This window comes from Schistocerca serialis, chromosome 5 (assembly GCF_023864345.2).
Source record: "Schistocerca serialis cubense isolate TAMUIC-IGC-003099 chromosome 5, iqSchSeri2.2, whole genome shotgun sequence".
NCBI lineage: Eukaryota > Metazoa > Arthropoda > Insecta > Orthoptera > Acrididae > Schistocerca > Schistocerca serialis.
The window spans coordinates 551,158,095-551,173,308 of NC_064642.1; positions in this window are offsets into that span (position 1 = coordinate 551,158,095).

Here is a 15,214-nt window from a genome sequence, read left to right on the forward strand (position 1 = left end):
AATTTTTAGCGTAATTTGATCTATGTATCTTATAGCTAACTTGAGCATTTGTTTGATAGGTTTCAGAATTGTGATAGACTTTTAAATAATCTTAACCAATACAGACGTTAAGATGTTAATCTCTTTGCTGCTATTCCTTACCACTCTTATCTGTCTGCCCTGAACGTCTTTTTTTCTGCTCAGAGGTTCTATTTGAATTCCTTCACACGAAACAGGAATGCAGCTGTTATAGGGAAATGTTGATTTGTGTTAGACATTTTTGAGTAGTTCTGCAGCTAAACTCTCATCACTTTCATTTCGTTTTCGCTGACATTATATTCACTTGTCTGTCTCTTTAACTGGCTCCTATTGTCTTAAGAGTTTCGAACCACTAATTCCACTCACTTTTAACTGTCTTGGTCCATAAAGAGCGTGTAGATATACTGGATGTACCTTATTCCTTCATGTGTAGATACGAGGGCGTGCTGAAAAATAATGCTTCGGAATTTTTTATTCTGTTCTCAATATCGGTTGAGAAATTTCATGTCATGCATAATACTCTGTCGACTATCCCGCTTCGCTGACGCAATGTGCAGCGCCGTGCCGCTAGAGAGCTTCGAACTCTAACGTGTAGCGCGGCGGAGTTGTATGATGGTGCTGGACCATTGGAAAAGTGGGAGCATGAATTCAAAGAGTTCGCCCTCGCATGAAGCACCCTTTCCTTCAACATGATATTGCCAGACCACACACGAGTGCTACGACATCTGCAATAACCTGACAAGTTGGGTTCACAGTCATCGATCATCGTCAATATGGTCCCGATATGCCCCCATCCAAATTTCATCTCTTTTCAAAACTTAAAGAACGCTTTCGGAGACTTCACTTTGATAGTGATGAAGCGGCTCAAGCAGAGTTATAGTTGTGGCTCCGTCAACAAAGTCAGACATTCTGAGACGGTATCAGCAAACTTGTCTCCCAATGGGAAAAATGTGTTCGTCACGTAGGTGACCCTATCGAGAAATAAATACATAGACAAAAAGAATGAAGATGTAGAATGTTAATAAACTCTGTTTTATTTGAAAAACCTTAAGAGTTTTCACATAAAAAACTCGGAGACATTACTTTTCAGCACGCCTTCGTAATTTTAAGACGAATTACTTCTGCGATATTCTTATGTTTCCCGGCATGAAGGTGTCATCGTCCACTAGCGTCATTAAGTTTCGTTTTTCATTTTTCTGACTTTCTTCGGATCTTACTTACAGCTTTTTAGGGTGGTCTCGATAACTTATTAGTAACGAAATGCGCACACTTTAAACAGAAAAAGAAAAAAGCAGATCTTCGTAAGCCGTTTAGAATATTGGGCAAGAATACGTCGTTTGACCTCACCTTCGCTAAGGCAGGTTCCCCGTGTATATAACTGTAGGCGCCTCTCGAGGCCTTCTAGCAAACTTGATGCGCTACGAGTGTTAGCTCAGTCATTTGTTCTGGAACGTCGTGAGAAACCAAAACGGGGCAGTACAACAGAGTGCGATAGCATCGCGCTTCTCGAATGATGGTGCCTACGTCATCGACCTTTGCAGTATAAGTAAACAGCAAGTAGACGCCGCCCAGTCACATGATCACAGACCCATCACTGTGGAGAAGTGGGAGGGGTTCCGGCAGACGACAGCGTCTCTCATTGGCCGTCCGTCAAATGAATCTGTGGAGAAGCCGCGCAGTTCCACCTCCAAGTCGTAGGAGGAAACGCGTGTCGAGAATGATGTGTGGGGCGCAGGAGCTCCAGTCATGGACAAACGTGAAGGGCGCTGGGTGGTGAAGGTGCTAAGTTATCAGAACGACAGGAAAGGCCTCTGAGCAAACGTTGTCCGGTGAAAAAAAGTAATTTCTATGTAGTGGTCCACAGACGTTAGAAATTCATGAAAAAAAGTCATTTTCATTTTCCTGCGTAGGGTGTTTTTTTAGTTGAAATAATCACTTGATTTCATTTCATTTGCGATTACCTAATGTCTACACACAAAAATTATTTTACATGCTATAGTATGTTTTGATCCTCATAGTGGTGTGGAAAGAACAACCTGTAATAGCGGCCTTAATAAGGATGCAACGCAATGGCAGTAGATATTTCACAAATGTGACAGTTGTGCCCATATTTATCCTTATTAAATTTGCCGTTTGGCTTGTTCTTTCCTCCCTGCTACATGGATCAAGGAATGCATAAGAAAACAACATTATTTTTATGTACTGTCGCTTGATAACGCCTAAAGGACGGGCGTAGTTAAGTAATAGCAAATTAAATGAAATAAAGAGCTTATTTCAAATAAAGAATAATCACAAAAGCACGAAAATGATTTTGTCAAGGGAAGTATACATTTTCTGGTCAAAAGTGTCCGGACTCCTATTAGTGGACGTCGGCTTGGGTCCACCATTCGCCTTTTTGACGCCTTGAACTCCTTAGGGAACACTTTTCAGTGAGGTTGTCTGTGGAGGAATGGCTGTCCATTCACCCTCAAAGACAGAAACCAGAGAAGGCAGCGATTTATTTAGATATTTATTTATTCTTTACAGCTAGAGACTGCTATCTGGGAACTAAAATAGACCATACAACTCACATTTTTGTTGAAATAAATAGTTGTAACTTCGTCATAATTTGCATTAAGAAGTATGTTTTTTATTTCTTGATGGTGACTAGTTTCGGACGACTATGTCCATTTTCAAACCATCCTTATCGCAAGAGTGACAATACAGGCGAAAGCCTATGTACAAAAACTGTACAAAAACTGCTCCTGCTGTGATGATCAGGGCGGCACTATGACAGACTCATCAACAGTAAATAGACTACATAGGACAGCCATTGGACAAATTTATAAAACAAGCTGCGAACTTATTTTTCACCTGGAGCATGCTGTAAGTTCGTCACATTTTTATGTTTGACAATAAATGCATATATTAATTATTTTTACTGGTAATAATTAAAAAATAAAATGCTTACTCTAAAAAATGCTAATATTACAACATTACAACATTTTCTACCACTGCAAAACTACAATAAAACCCCTTAACCAATTACCCAATTACTAATACTACTGTTATTACAAATTCGTCTCTGCTTTTGTGGGAAGCATGGAATGAGCCTCCAAGTGTGCGTTTTCGCTCGAAGCCACCATAAGACTAGAAAATGCTGGCGCTCCCTGGAAATTATGTCCATGACAGCATCGGCCAATCCTTCCAGCATTGGGGAAAATCAAATACAAGGCACTTCTCAGAGCCATCTCTGACTGTTGCTAGCCTGAATATCCAGGGAATAACAAAGAACAAACAAGACATAATTCCAGAGCTGAATCAGCAATAGATTTAGCCATAGGCGTACACACACTAAACATGGTAGTACAATTATCATTACACCTGACCAGGCCATAACTTCCACAGGGAAAACAGCAGTAAATGGCACTGAGATCTTAACTATCGAATGTGGAGTCTTCACAGTAACATCCACATATAAAACCCCAGATGGTATCCTTAAGCTTATTATGCCAGACAATTTCAAACATCAAAAGACACGGTTTATCGCAGGTGACATCAGCTGCCGTAGCATAAACTGGGGACACAACGAAACTAGTGGTAATGGCCAATTGCTAGAAGAATGGATGGAAGTGAATAACTTCTTTCTCCTACATAACTAAAAGCTGCCCTACTCCTTCACGAGCAAAATTAGGAAACGAGGCTACAACCCTGACAAGGTTTGTCAAAAGCAACATCCTAGAGACATGTGTTAAAAAACTCTTCCAAAAACTCAGCTTAGTTAAATTGCAATTCAGGTCTTTTCGGCAGTCAGGTCTGTTAATACAGCCTTTAGAAAAAGATCCATTTTTAAAATAAGTCAGATTGACAGATTTCTTCTGGGAATTAAAATTCTCCGTAAGGTGACAAAAAAGTACATTTCAAACGGCTGTATAAAGAACTTCATATCAGGACTCTCTGAAGGTACCAAACCCGTCTTACCAAAATATAAAGAATTGTACACAAAACACTTCAGTGGAGAGACAATAGCTTGTGCCACAGCTCTTATGACAGTATTAAGTGAAACAAGGCAAAAGAAATGGTTCGAAACCTTGTAGAAAATGGGCACATCACCCAGCAGCAAAATTTCATGGAATATGGTCAGAAAGCTCAATGGCGACCCAAAAGAAAGCAGAGAAATGGCTAGAGTGACACCTAATCAAACTACGCGTCAACTACTTCTGAATGGCAAGCCCAACAAAAAATGTGAGAAAGGCAAGTTACAGTGTGATATCCACACAGAAATCCACAGCTTCTTCTGCTCTCCTTTCATAAAGAGAGAACTCAATGGGGGCATCAATTCTATGAAAAATGGAAACGCGGCTGGTGTTCATCATGTGTGTGTGGAACAGATTAAGCACATCGGACGGAATGCCAAAAATTGGGTGTTAACTGCTGAGAAACCTTCAAAACCTCCGGACTATGGAAGAAGTCTAAGGTAATAGTGACTCACCAAGCAACTATCGGCCCATATACCTTCTGTGCCGTCTTTTCAAACTGTATGAATGGCTGATCCTTAATTGAATCAGTAACGTCATCGATTCAAAGTTAATCCTGCAGCAAGCTGGCTTCAGGCTAGGTAAATCATATACTGGCCAATTGTTGGCACACACGGAGCATTTAGGGGAGGGATATGAAAATAAATTAATAACAGGCTTGGCTCTGGTCGATCTACAATACAGTAAATCATCGAAACTATTACTTAAAATCTATGATATTACTAGGAGCCATCAACTAGTAAAAATCATAGAATCATTGCTGCAGAACCAATGACTGTACGTCACCCTAGAAGGGAAAAAAGAGTCGCTTGAGGAAGCAGGAAAACGGCCTTTATCAGGAAAGTGTTCTAGCCCCCATGCTGTTCAACGATTAACCAAAACCCAAAGATACGAGACATTTTCTTCTATGCTGACAATGTGGGTGTTACAGCGCAAGGAACAATCTTCAAAGAAGTAGACGTTAAGTTGTGAATACACTAGAAGCTATGTCAACATATTACGGTGACAACTCTCTTAAACCAAATCCTGCACACGCGCCTAGCAAATAGAAAGCTGCACGTTCTGGGATGGGTGTGCCCTTGAGCACGCATACCAACCGACATACCTCGGAGTGATGCTTGACAGATCCCCTACATACAAACATCACTGCGTAAAAACAACCGAAATTAGGTAGCTACAAAGAATAATATCCTCGGAAAGCTAACCGGCAGTAAATGGGGTGCTAAACCTACTGTACTTAGAACTACCGCTTTAGCACTTTGCTTTTCCGCAGTTGAGTCCCCTGTCTGTTGTACATCGGTGCATGCAAAGAAGATCGACATAAGCCTTAACGAAACCTGTAGGCTAGTCACAGGACGCACGAATTCCACACCAAAACAAAATCTCTGCCAAACTTCAGATTTCCGCAGTCCCAGATCTCGTAGGTTAGCTCATGAACATAGCGATCAGTTCAAAATGACATTTGATGAGAGCCTTCCACTACACGACAACCTTTATGGATGAAAAAGATTAAAATCAAGATATCAGTTACTGAATTACACCTTGGATTAACCCCCCGTCGACTACCCTACTTCAGAGCATCCACCACGCGGTGCTGAATTAAATTACGGGTCATGAAAAATGCTAAACGATATTATAACTGGTGTACCCCTGTCAAAACCAATCTGATAAAATGGAGCCTATTACAGCCTTATTACAATAAGTGCGATTGTGGAGAAATACATAACATGGAACATCTTCTAACATGCCGAAATTATACTGTACGTTGCTCTCTAGACTACCTCTGGATAAACAAGCCTGAAGCTTTGATTTAGCCCGATATTGGGCCAAAAAACTGACAGCTCCGGACTCAAAAAATTAAAGTAGTTTTTGTTCATTTATTATGGTGCATCTAAAATGTGATGGTTGTTTCCGCAACTGGATTCTTTGGGAATAGGTCAGCATCTTACCGGCGTTCCCAGTGCAACAAACATTTCCACGACTTATTGTAAACTCTTACAATCCACACTTCCGTGATCGCTTGCACGAAGCCAATATAAATTCTTGAAACGCTATTTCAGTCAGTGCTCGCCTATCTCAGTCGTCTTCTCTCCATCTGTAATATCGTCTAGCGGGGACGGCAGTGTGCTGACGAGTGCTTGAAGGCCTTGTGAAGTCTTCGTTGGTCTCCCAGGATACTGCGGCTACCGGACGCTGGGGTCTGGAGCGAAGTCGACGTTCTAGCTCATCCCAAAGGTGTTCCATCGGGACTCTGGGCAAACTAGTCCATTTCAGAAATGCTGTTGTCGCAAACCATTTCCTCACTGCTGCTGCCTTATGACGTGGTGCCTTTTGCATGCTGATACGCGTGATCCAGGGGTATCGTCTTTGATTAGTAATCGAAACGTCCTCGATCCAGAGTTCGAAACCCGCCGCGGCATAAATACTGATTAATAATCAGCAGTGATGGCCGAACACTTTCGGCATAAGAAGCCACCCTAATTCTGCCAGCGGCTTTATCAAAGAGAGCGGAGGAGTGGTCAAGGGTTGAGGGTACTCTCTTTGGGATGGGAAACTGCTCCTAAAGGCGGAAGAAACAGCAATGATCAACGGCATGAGGATGCAGAAGGCAATGGAAACCACTGCATTAAAGATACATAGCGTTTATCCACAGGACATGTGGCCTATAACTAACAAAGTGTCATGATGATTTCCCCATTAGCAAAAGATTCCAAAACAGTACCCAATTCGGATCTCTTGGAGAGGACCGCCAATGGGGAAGTGACCATGGGAAAAAGACTCAATAACCAACGAAAGAATAACGTTCTACGTGTTGGGGCGTGGAATGTCAGAAACTTGGACGTGGCAGGTAAGCTAGAAAATCTGACAAAGGTATTGAAAAGGCTCAGTCTAGATATAGTAGGGGTCAGTGAAGTGAAATGGAAAGAAGAGAAGGATTTCTGGTCAGATGAGTCTAAGGTAATAACAGCAAAGGAAACAATATGACGGAAACAGGATTCGTTATGAGTAGGAAGGTAGAGCAGATAGTGTGTTACTGCGAACAGTTCACTGATAGTGTTATTCTCATCAGAATCGACAGCAGACCAACAACGACAACAAGAGTTCAGATATAGACACATGAAAAACGTTTTGCATCACCTCGGTTCCAAGATCTTCGGAACCTGTTCAGCAAATTGGAATAGAGATCAACATAAACATCATTTCCGGCCTTTTCATTGCTCATAAAAACCACACATTGCATGTTGTACCACAATACAGCGAGACCTTCAGAGGTTGTGTGAGATGTTCTCGGACATTTCGGAGAAAATTTCCATCAAGCATGAACCACAACATATCTGCCATTTTCCGTGTGGAATAATAGGCTTCTGTTACGCTGGTGAATGCAAAGATAAAACTACAATGTAAAAGTATTTCATAAACTTATCAAAACATAAACTGATTCCGTTAGGCAGTGCTCTTACACAGAACTGTGAATACGTTTTACAGTAACAACGCTAATGAATGTTTAGTGCACGTGTTTCCACAGACAATAAAGGAAAAATGTGTCCTCATTTGTTCACTGCGTTCTGTAATTAGTAATAGCAAAGAGCTTGCAGTAGAAGAAATGTATTTCACAGCAGCGAAAACGAAACAATGCTCACAGATCTTAAGATACGTATTTTGGTAATTTCCAAGAATGATTGCCTCTCGAAGTCGCGGGGTCCAAACGACACATATCGAACGTGCGAGCCTAAATCAATCACGCGACTCTAGTGGCGGGTGTTATGAGTACATTTACAGTGGTCACTACAGCAACGACAAAAGAGCGTTACAAAAATACTTCTAATTACAAAGGAGACGACTTACTTTACCCGTTGTAGGTGTTGTCGTTATGTGAAAGTCAATGTGATGAGTACGCTAGGGGAACAATTCCTTTTTTGCCATTAATTCGCGGAGGTGTGTAACTTAGAGCAACGACAGAAAACAGATAAAAATGACGATCACAAATCATACCGCCCGCCACTAGAGTCGCGCGATCGATTTAGGATCGCACGTTCGATATGTATCGTTTGGACCCCGGGATTTCCAAAGGCAATCATTCTTGGAAATTACCCACATTTTGGAGCCCACGTCTTGTTTTGTCTTGCTTTGGTCCATTCCACCATTTCTAAAAATATGGTATACTTTTTTTAACGTCCTGTATAAGCGGGTCACAGACGAATCACTATAGCGACAATACTGGCCGCAATTGGTAATTCCACTGACAGAATCTAATTTGATAGATATTGGCCAAGCGGGTCGGCTGTTAGCGTGCTACTGTCGAGAGCGTTTATAGAAAGTGGTTAACGGATGGTTGGTTGGTTGATTCGGGGGAGGGGACCAAACAACGAGATCATCGTTTCCATCGGATTCAGAAGGATGGGGAAGGAAGTCGGCCGTGCCCTTTTAAAGAAACCATTCTGGCGTTTGCCAGTAGTTGTTTAGGGAAATCACCGAAAACCTACGAAGTGCATTCAAGTTCTAAGGCCTCCGATTTTTTTTCTCCGGACTGGAAAGAGATAGAAACATGCGTATTGTTTTAAAATGAGGCCACTTTCATTGTCAATACGTCCCAGAGATGGCAGAACCGTATGGCAGATGGAATTTTACCGCCAGCGGCGAGAATGAGAACTGTTTTAAATACTTAAAATGGCGACGTTTTCCTTACTTGAACAGCGTGCAATCATTCGTTTTCTGAATTTGCGTGGTGTGAAACCAATTGAAATTCATCAACAGTTGAAGGAGACATGTGGTGATGGAGTTATGGATGTGTCGAAAGTGTGTTCGTGGGTGCGACAGTTTAATGAAGGCAGAGCATCGTGTGACAACAAACCGAAACAACCTCAGGCTCGCACAAGCCGGTCTGACGACATGATCGAAAAAGTGGAGAGAATTGTTTTGGGGGATCGCCGAATGACTGTTGAACAGATCGCCTCCAGAGTTGGCATTTCTGTGGGTTCTGTGCACACAATCCTGCATGATGACCTGAAAATGCGAAAAGTGTCATCCAGGTGGGTGCCACGAATGCTGACGGACGACCACATTGCTGCCCATGTGGCATGTTGCCAAGCAATGTTGACGCACAACGACAGCATGAATGGGACTTTCTTTTCCTCGTTTGTGACAATGGATAAGACGTCGATGCCATTTTCAATCCAGAAACAAAGCGCCAGTCAGCTCAATGGAAGCACACAGATTCACCGCCACCAAAAAACTTTCGGGTAACCACCAGTGCTGAAAAAAATGATGGTGTCCATGTTCTGGGACAGCGAGGGCGTAATCCTTACCCATTGCATTCCAAAGGGCACTACGGTAACAGGTGCATCCTACGAAAATGTTTTGCAGAACAAATTCCTTCCTGCACTGCAACAAAAACGTCCGGGAAGGGCTGCGCGTGTGCTGTTTCACCAAGACAACGCACCCACACATCGAGCTAACGTTACGCAACAGTTTCTTCTTGATAACAACTTTGAAGTGATTCCTCATGCTCCCTACACACCTGACCTTGCTCCTAGTGACTTTTGGCTTTTTCCAAGAATGAAAGACACTCTCCGTGGCCGCACATTCACCAGCCGTGCTGCTAATGCCTCAGCGATTTTCCAGTGGTCAAAACAGACTACTAAAGAAGCCTTCGCCGTTGCCATGGAATCATGGCGTCAGCGTTGTGAAAAATGTGTACGTCTGCAGGGCGATTACGTCGAGAAGTAACGGCAGTTTCATCGATTTCAGGTGAGTAGTTAATTAGAAAAAAAATCGGAGGCCTTTGAACCTGAATGCACCTCGTAAATCAGGATGGCTGGATGCGGGTTTAAACCATCGTCTTCCCGAATGCGAGTCCAGTGTGATAGCATCTCGCTCGGTTGAAGGATGGTAAAACCACTAGTAGACAACAAGATATTGGACGTTCACGCATTGTCACAGATCGTGCAGGTCAGAGGCTTGTCCGTCCTGTGAAGCAGGATAGGGGTCGATCTGTGCAGATTTAATGACAGAGTACAATGCTGATGCAGGTACAAATGTGGAGCACACCATTCAGTGCATATTGTTTGATAGGGTGATTTACTGCAGACGACCGCTACATATTGATATGTTGGTCAACGCTACAACACGGTTCTTTCAAATACCAAGTCAGTACGTGTACTTATACCCAGATATGTCGTCATCCAATAGAACGGCTGCTCAAATATGCCCTGCGCCACGGATGCAGGCTGTTAGGGGCAGTATTATGCTGTGAGGAGGGGTGAAGGGGGTGGGGGCGGAGGCATTCACCTGGGTTTCCATGGGAGTTGCGGGGTAATCGAAGGCACCATGACAGCTGTGGACAACATGAACTTTGCTACGGACCATCAGCACCCCTTGATGTCTTCCTTGACGGCGATGCCATCTTTCAGCAGGGTAACTACCGGTGTCATGGGGCCCGAATCCTACTACAGTGGTCTGAGAAGCGTGACAGTAAGTTGACGTTGGTCTCTTGGTTGCCAAATTCGCGTGTTCTGAACCTGATGGAACACATCCGCGACGCTGTTGGGCGCCAGTACCGCGTCCACAACACAACCGCCCGTAGCTAACGGGCATTGCGTCACCTGTGAGTAGATATCTGGTACCAAATGGAAATCCGTCAAGGAATTATCGGATCCATGTTTTGCGTTCCAAAGGTGGATCAAGACGATATTAAACAGGTGGTCTTAATCTTTTGCCTCGACAGTGTAAATCTTGATGATAGGAACCATAACGTTCGCTAACACATCCTACAATTCCTTTATGTCTCCGACATAAGATTATAACTAGCGTTCCGTTTGAAGCTTGAGGACAGAATTTCTGAACGGCTGTGACATCCAGGATGAGGAGATTGTTAAAGATGAATGGCGCAGGACTTCCCATGTCACGCCAGTCCAGCGAAGGAAGCTAGTGGAGACTGAAGACGACATACCATCATGTAATAGTAGGGTATGGTGGTCTAGCGGTAAGCGCTTAATTGGAAACCAAGAGCTTTGGGCGTTGAATCCCAGTCGGATTTTAACCTTAGCCTTCATTTCTCAGCGATGTGAGGAGTCACCAGAAACGACTCCTGGTTCGGATTCCACGTTAAACTGTAGGTATCGTTCCACGGTTGGATAACTGGGGTAGGTTAAGGACACGCAAGTTGTCTAAGTGGCGTCCAATAGGAAGACGTGCACCAGGCCAGTGTGTCACACGAAATTATTATTGCCATACTGTACATGATAGTTTTCTGCTGCCCGTCTCGTCATAATAATATGCAACTGATCAATGTCTTTTCCAACATGACCGAGCGAGGTGGCGCAGTGGTTAGCACACTGGACTCGCATTCGGGAGGACGACGGTTCAATCCCGTCTCCGGCCATCCTGATTTAGGTTTTCCGTGATTTCCCTAAATCGCTTCAGGCAAATGCCGGGATGGTTCCTTTGAAAGGGCACGGCCGATTTCCTTCCCCATCCTTCCCTCATCCGAGCTTGCGCTCCGTCTCTAATGACCTCGTTGTCGACGGGACGTTAAACACTAATATCCTCCTCCTCCTCCAACATGACAGTACATTGCCAAAAAGCGAAAGGCATAACGAAGTGGGAGCGAGTAAATCAGAATAACTGGAGTGTCGTCCTGCTCTCAGCCCAACTAGGCACGTTTGAGCTGTGACCGTAATTTCTAGACATGTAAATTCCAACATGTATATGCCCATCAACGGCAATTCCAGTCCTCAATTTTTTTCACAAGGTGTTACGAATGTACATGAAGAGTGAAAAAAACTGTGTCTACATATATGTAAAGCTTGTTCACTAATTGAGGCTGAATATTTCGATGGAATGAGCCTTCGCAAAATATGGCAGAGTTGACATTAAGGTGGTACTTTTGGCACTAAGATTGTGGTGGATGTATTGTAGTAAATTACATACAGGACCTATTTAGCTGCATACCACATCCTACCATAAACAATGAAGACTTAAGTGGGCCGTAACCAAATAACATTACAGTCTTATAAAGAGAGAGGCGCAGGTTTGAACGAACTTTTCAGTAAGTGCTACTTCGTAACGTACCTCTTCAGATTATCGACATGAAGATTGCCATTTACAAAAATTAAAAAATCAAAGAAAAGATGTACAGATGCATCATGTACTATCGTACATGTTCAATGGGTTCAGTGGGTGCGTTGACTGGCGTCTTTTGAACTAAGCTCTCCATGCGACATCATAAGGGAAAAAAAACTATCCATACCGTGTCTACCTGTTGATTGTGATACCGATGAATTAAGACTACCTCAACTGTTCCAGTTACGACCATATAGCCTACGTTTCTTGATGACAGAATTTGTGATTCGAATTACTTTTTTGGTTGATTTTATGGTTTGTAATTCTTCCTTGCAAAATTTGTGAAATGTAATTTGTTTTTCCTTGTTTTAATATTCGTAATTTATAACTTGTACGTCTTAGTTTGGCATACGACAAATAAGTAGATCGGCGAATAATGTACGGAGGTGAAGCGTCAAAAATAGGTCATCGTTCGTACACCAACCGCTGACTCAGTCGCGTGTAATACCAAATTTATCAACCGTTTGTAAATAAGCTGTCGGTAAGATGATATATACTACGTTTTTATATTTCCTTTTATATGGATTAATTCTGGTGAGTTTTCTTTCATTTTAAGTTAATTAAGAGGAAGCAAGCGTCTTGTTGGACCGCTGTGGATTATAAACTAGGCACTATCACGCCCACTGCACATGCCATTAATATTGAGAACTCCACCACGTCGCGTAACGCTGTTCTTTGCTTTTTTCGATGATAATTATGGTTAAGAGTTTTTTGTTTCATTTAAAGAAATTTGAAATAAAAACGATATAAATTTGTTAATTAGCTCTATTGATGCGAGAAGATTTTTTGGAGGAATTTTTCAAGGTAACAGATGCATGCGCAAAAATGAAATATTTGTTTGTCAGAACTATTAATTGAAGAAAATCTTTGTTCCTCGGGTAAGTAATAACATTCACGATTAGATTTTGTATTAAGAGAATTTCGTAATTTTTAGGGCCTTCTAATGTTGTACAGTCTTTTGACAATAATCAAAGTTTAATTTTTCAACTTTCTTTAAAGTAAAACAATCCTCCATCATTCTTTGTAAAGTTTTGAATACTTTGTCACATGTGCACACGCAGAGACAAGTAAAAAAGTTGCAGTGAGTAATTTATTTTTTCTTTAGCTGCTGCATCTCCTGATTGCTATTTGTTTTCGAAAACGTCAGCCCACCAGACACCAAACAGCATTCTGAGCATGAGATAAGTTACTTTTATTTCAGGGCAGATCTCACTTTGCATTCGTATGAGGAAACAACATATAGTCAGAATTATCAGGCGTTGTGGTAAGCTAGGAGATTAATTTACAGTGAACAGTATATGTAACCTCGGACAGTTATTTTTCTTCTGAGTAGAGCAGTATTTTATTTTTGTGGACATTTCAAAGATTGCACTTCACGTCAGGCAACTTTCATCATGTAATTCAATACTGAGTTTCAGTTAAATAGTTTTCATTGAGTACACAGTTAGTTACCTTTGGCATTTAAGGTGTTCCAGAATGGCTCAAAAATCATTAAATGATCAGTTTTTACTTTTTTGCATTTTAAAAATCTACAGCCTTTCCCCTTTCAATTGAGATATAATATATTCAACTCAGAAGACTACAACTCTTTTTGAAACATTTTTTGGAAATATATTCTGCTTGGGCGTGACCTACTGTGGAGGTTAAACTGCTGTCAACTGTTGTACTCATGAATCTACAAGCTCATCATGTACATTTTACTGATGTGAAAGAAAATATGCGTTACAAAATAAATGTTGTGGCTAACCTGTGATAGTTCTATATATATCGCTCACTCGATTGTCATGTGTTTCATGTTTATTTACTCTTTTATAATTCTGAAAATATTCATAGTGGATTCTGTTCATTGAAGTCTCTGTTTTATTGAAGGATAATCATGGGTAAACGTAAAGTGACTAGAAATCCTCCGAGGGCTTTTAAGAAAAGGAGAAATGTTGGAAAGCCAAAGGTTTCTGTTATTACCGTAAACAGTGAAGAAGATAACCAAGTGTGTGAACCTAATCTTGCTAGTACACTTGCCCATTGCAATGAAAGTGAGAAAGAAAGTTCTTCGCAGAGGAAGCTTGGTTCAGTTAGTGAAAAATATGAGTGTCTTATGAGGAATCTAATGTGAATGGAATATCTGATATGTCGGTTCTCAACGGAATTTTCGCAAACTATGTAAGATGTATTCAGTGCAGTGAAGTCGGTCTGGAACTCTCTATAAAAAATCACGTGTGGCTTACCAGTGAAATGGAACTGAAATGTGGTAAGTGTTCATACATGAGCAGGATTTGGAACAGTGTTTCAGTAACTCCATATGAAGAAAATGGTAGCAAAAGCTATGAACACAACATTAGATTTGTTTATGCCTTGCGTACAATTGGTAAAAATGCTACTACAGATGCAGTTTTCTGTGGCATTATGAATCTTCCAAATCCCTCAACCAAGCTTGCGAACTATAATAGATGTATAGGGTCTAAAGTAGAAGATGTCTGTACAGAATCTATGAAGAAAGCTGTGGAAGAGGCAGTAATAGAAAACAGTGATAATAGAGACTTGACAGCTGCATTCGATGATACCTGGTATAAACGGGGACACACATCTGCCACCAGTATGTATACAGGGAAAGTTTTACGAGTAGATGTAGCAGTAATATCTAAATATTGTACATGTCCACAAAAAAATGAAGATGCACAAGAAAATAATTGTACAGCTAACTATAGTGGCAGTAATTGAGGAATGCGAGTGGCTGGTGTTGCTAGTATATTTCAACGTTCTGTTGCGTGTGCGATACGTGAATTACCTTGGCGACGGTAATTATAAAAATTTCAATCATATTCAAGAACTGAAGCCCTAAGGTGATGAAATTCTACTGCAGAAATTTGAGTTTATTGGACATGTACAGAAACGAATGGTATCAAGACCTCACCGACTGAAAGCTTCGTACAAAAAACAAAAACTCAGTGATGGTAAAGGGTTGGATGGGAAGGAAAGGTTAATTGGTAGTGTAATTGACAAAATACAGAACTATTATTGAATGGCTATTAGGCAAAAGACACGCAGTGTCGATGAAATGA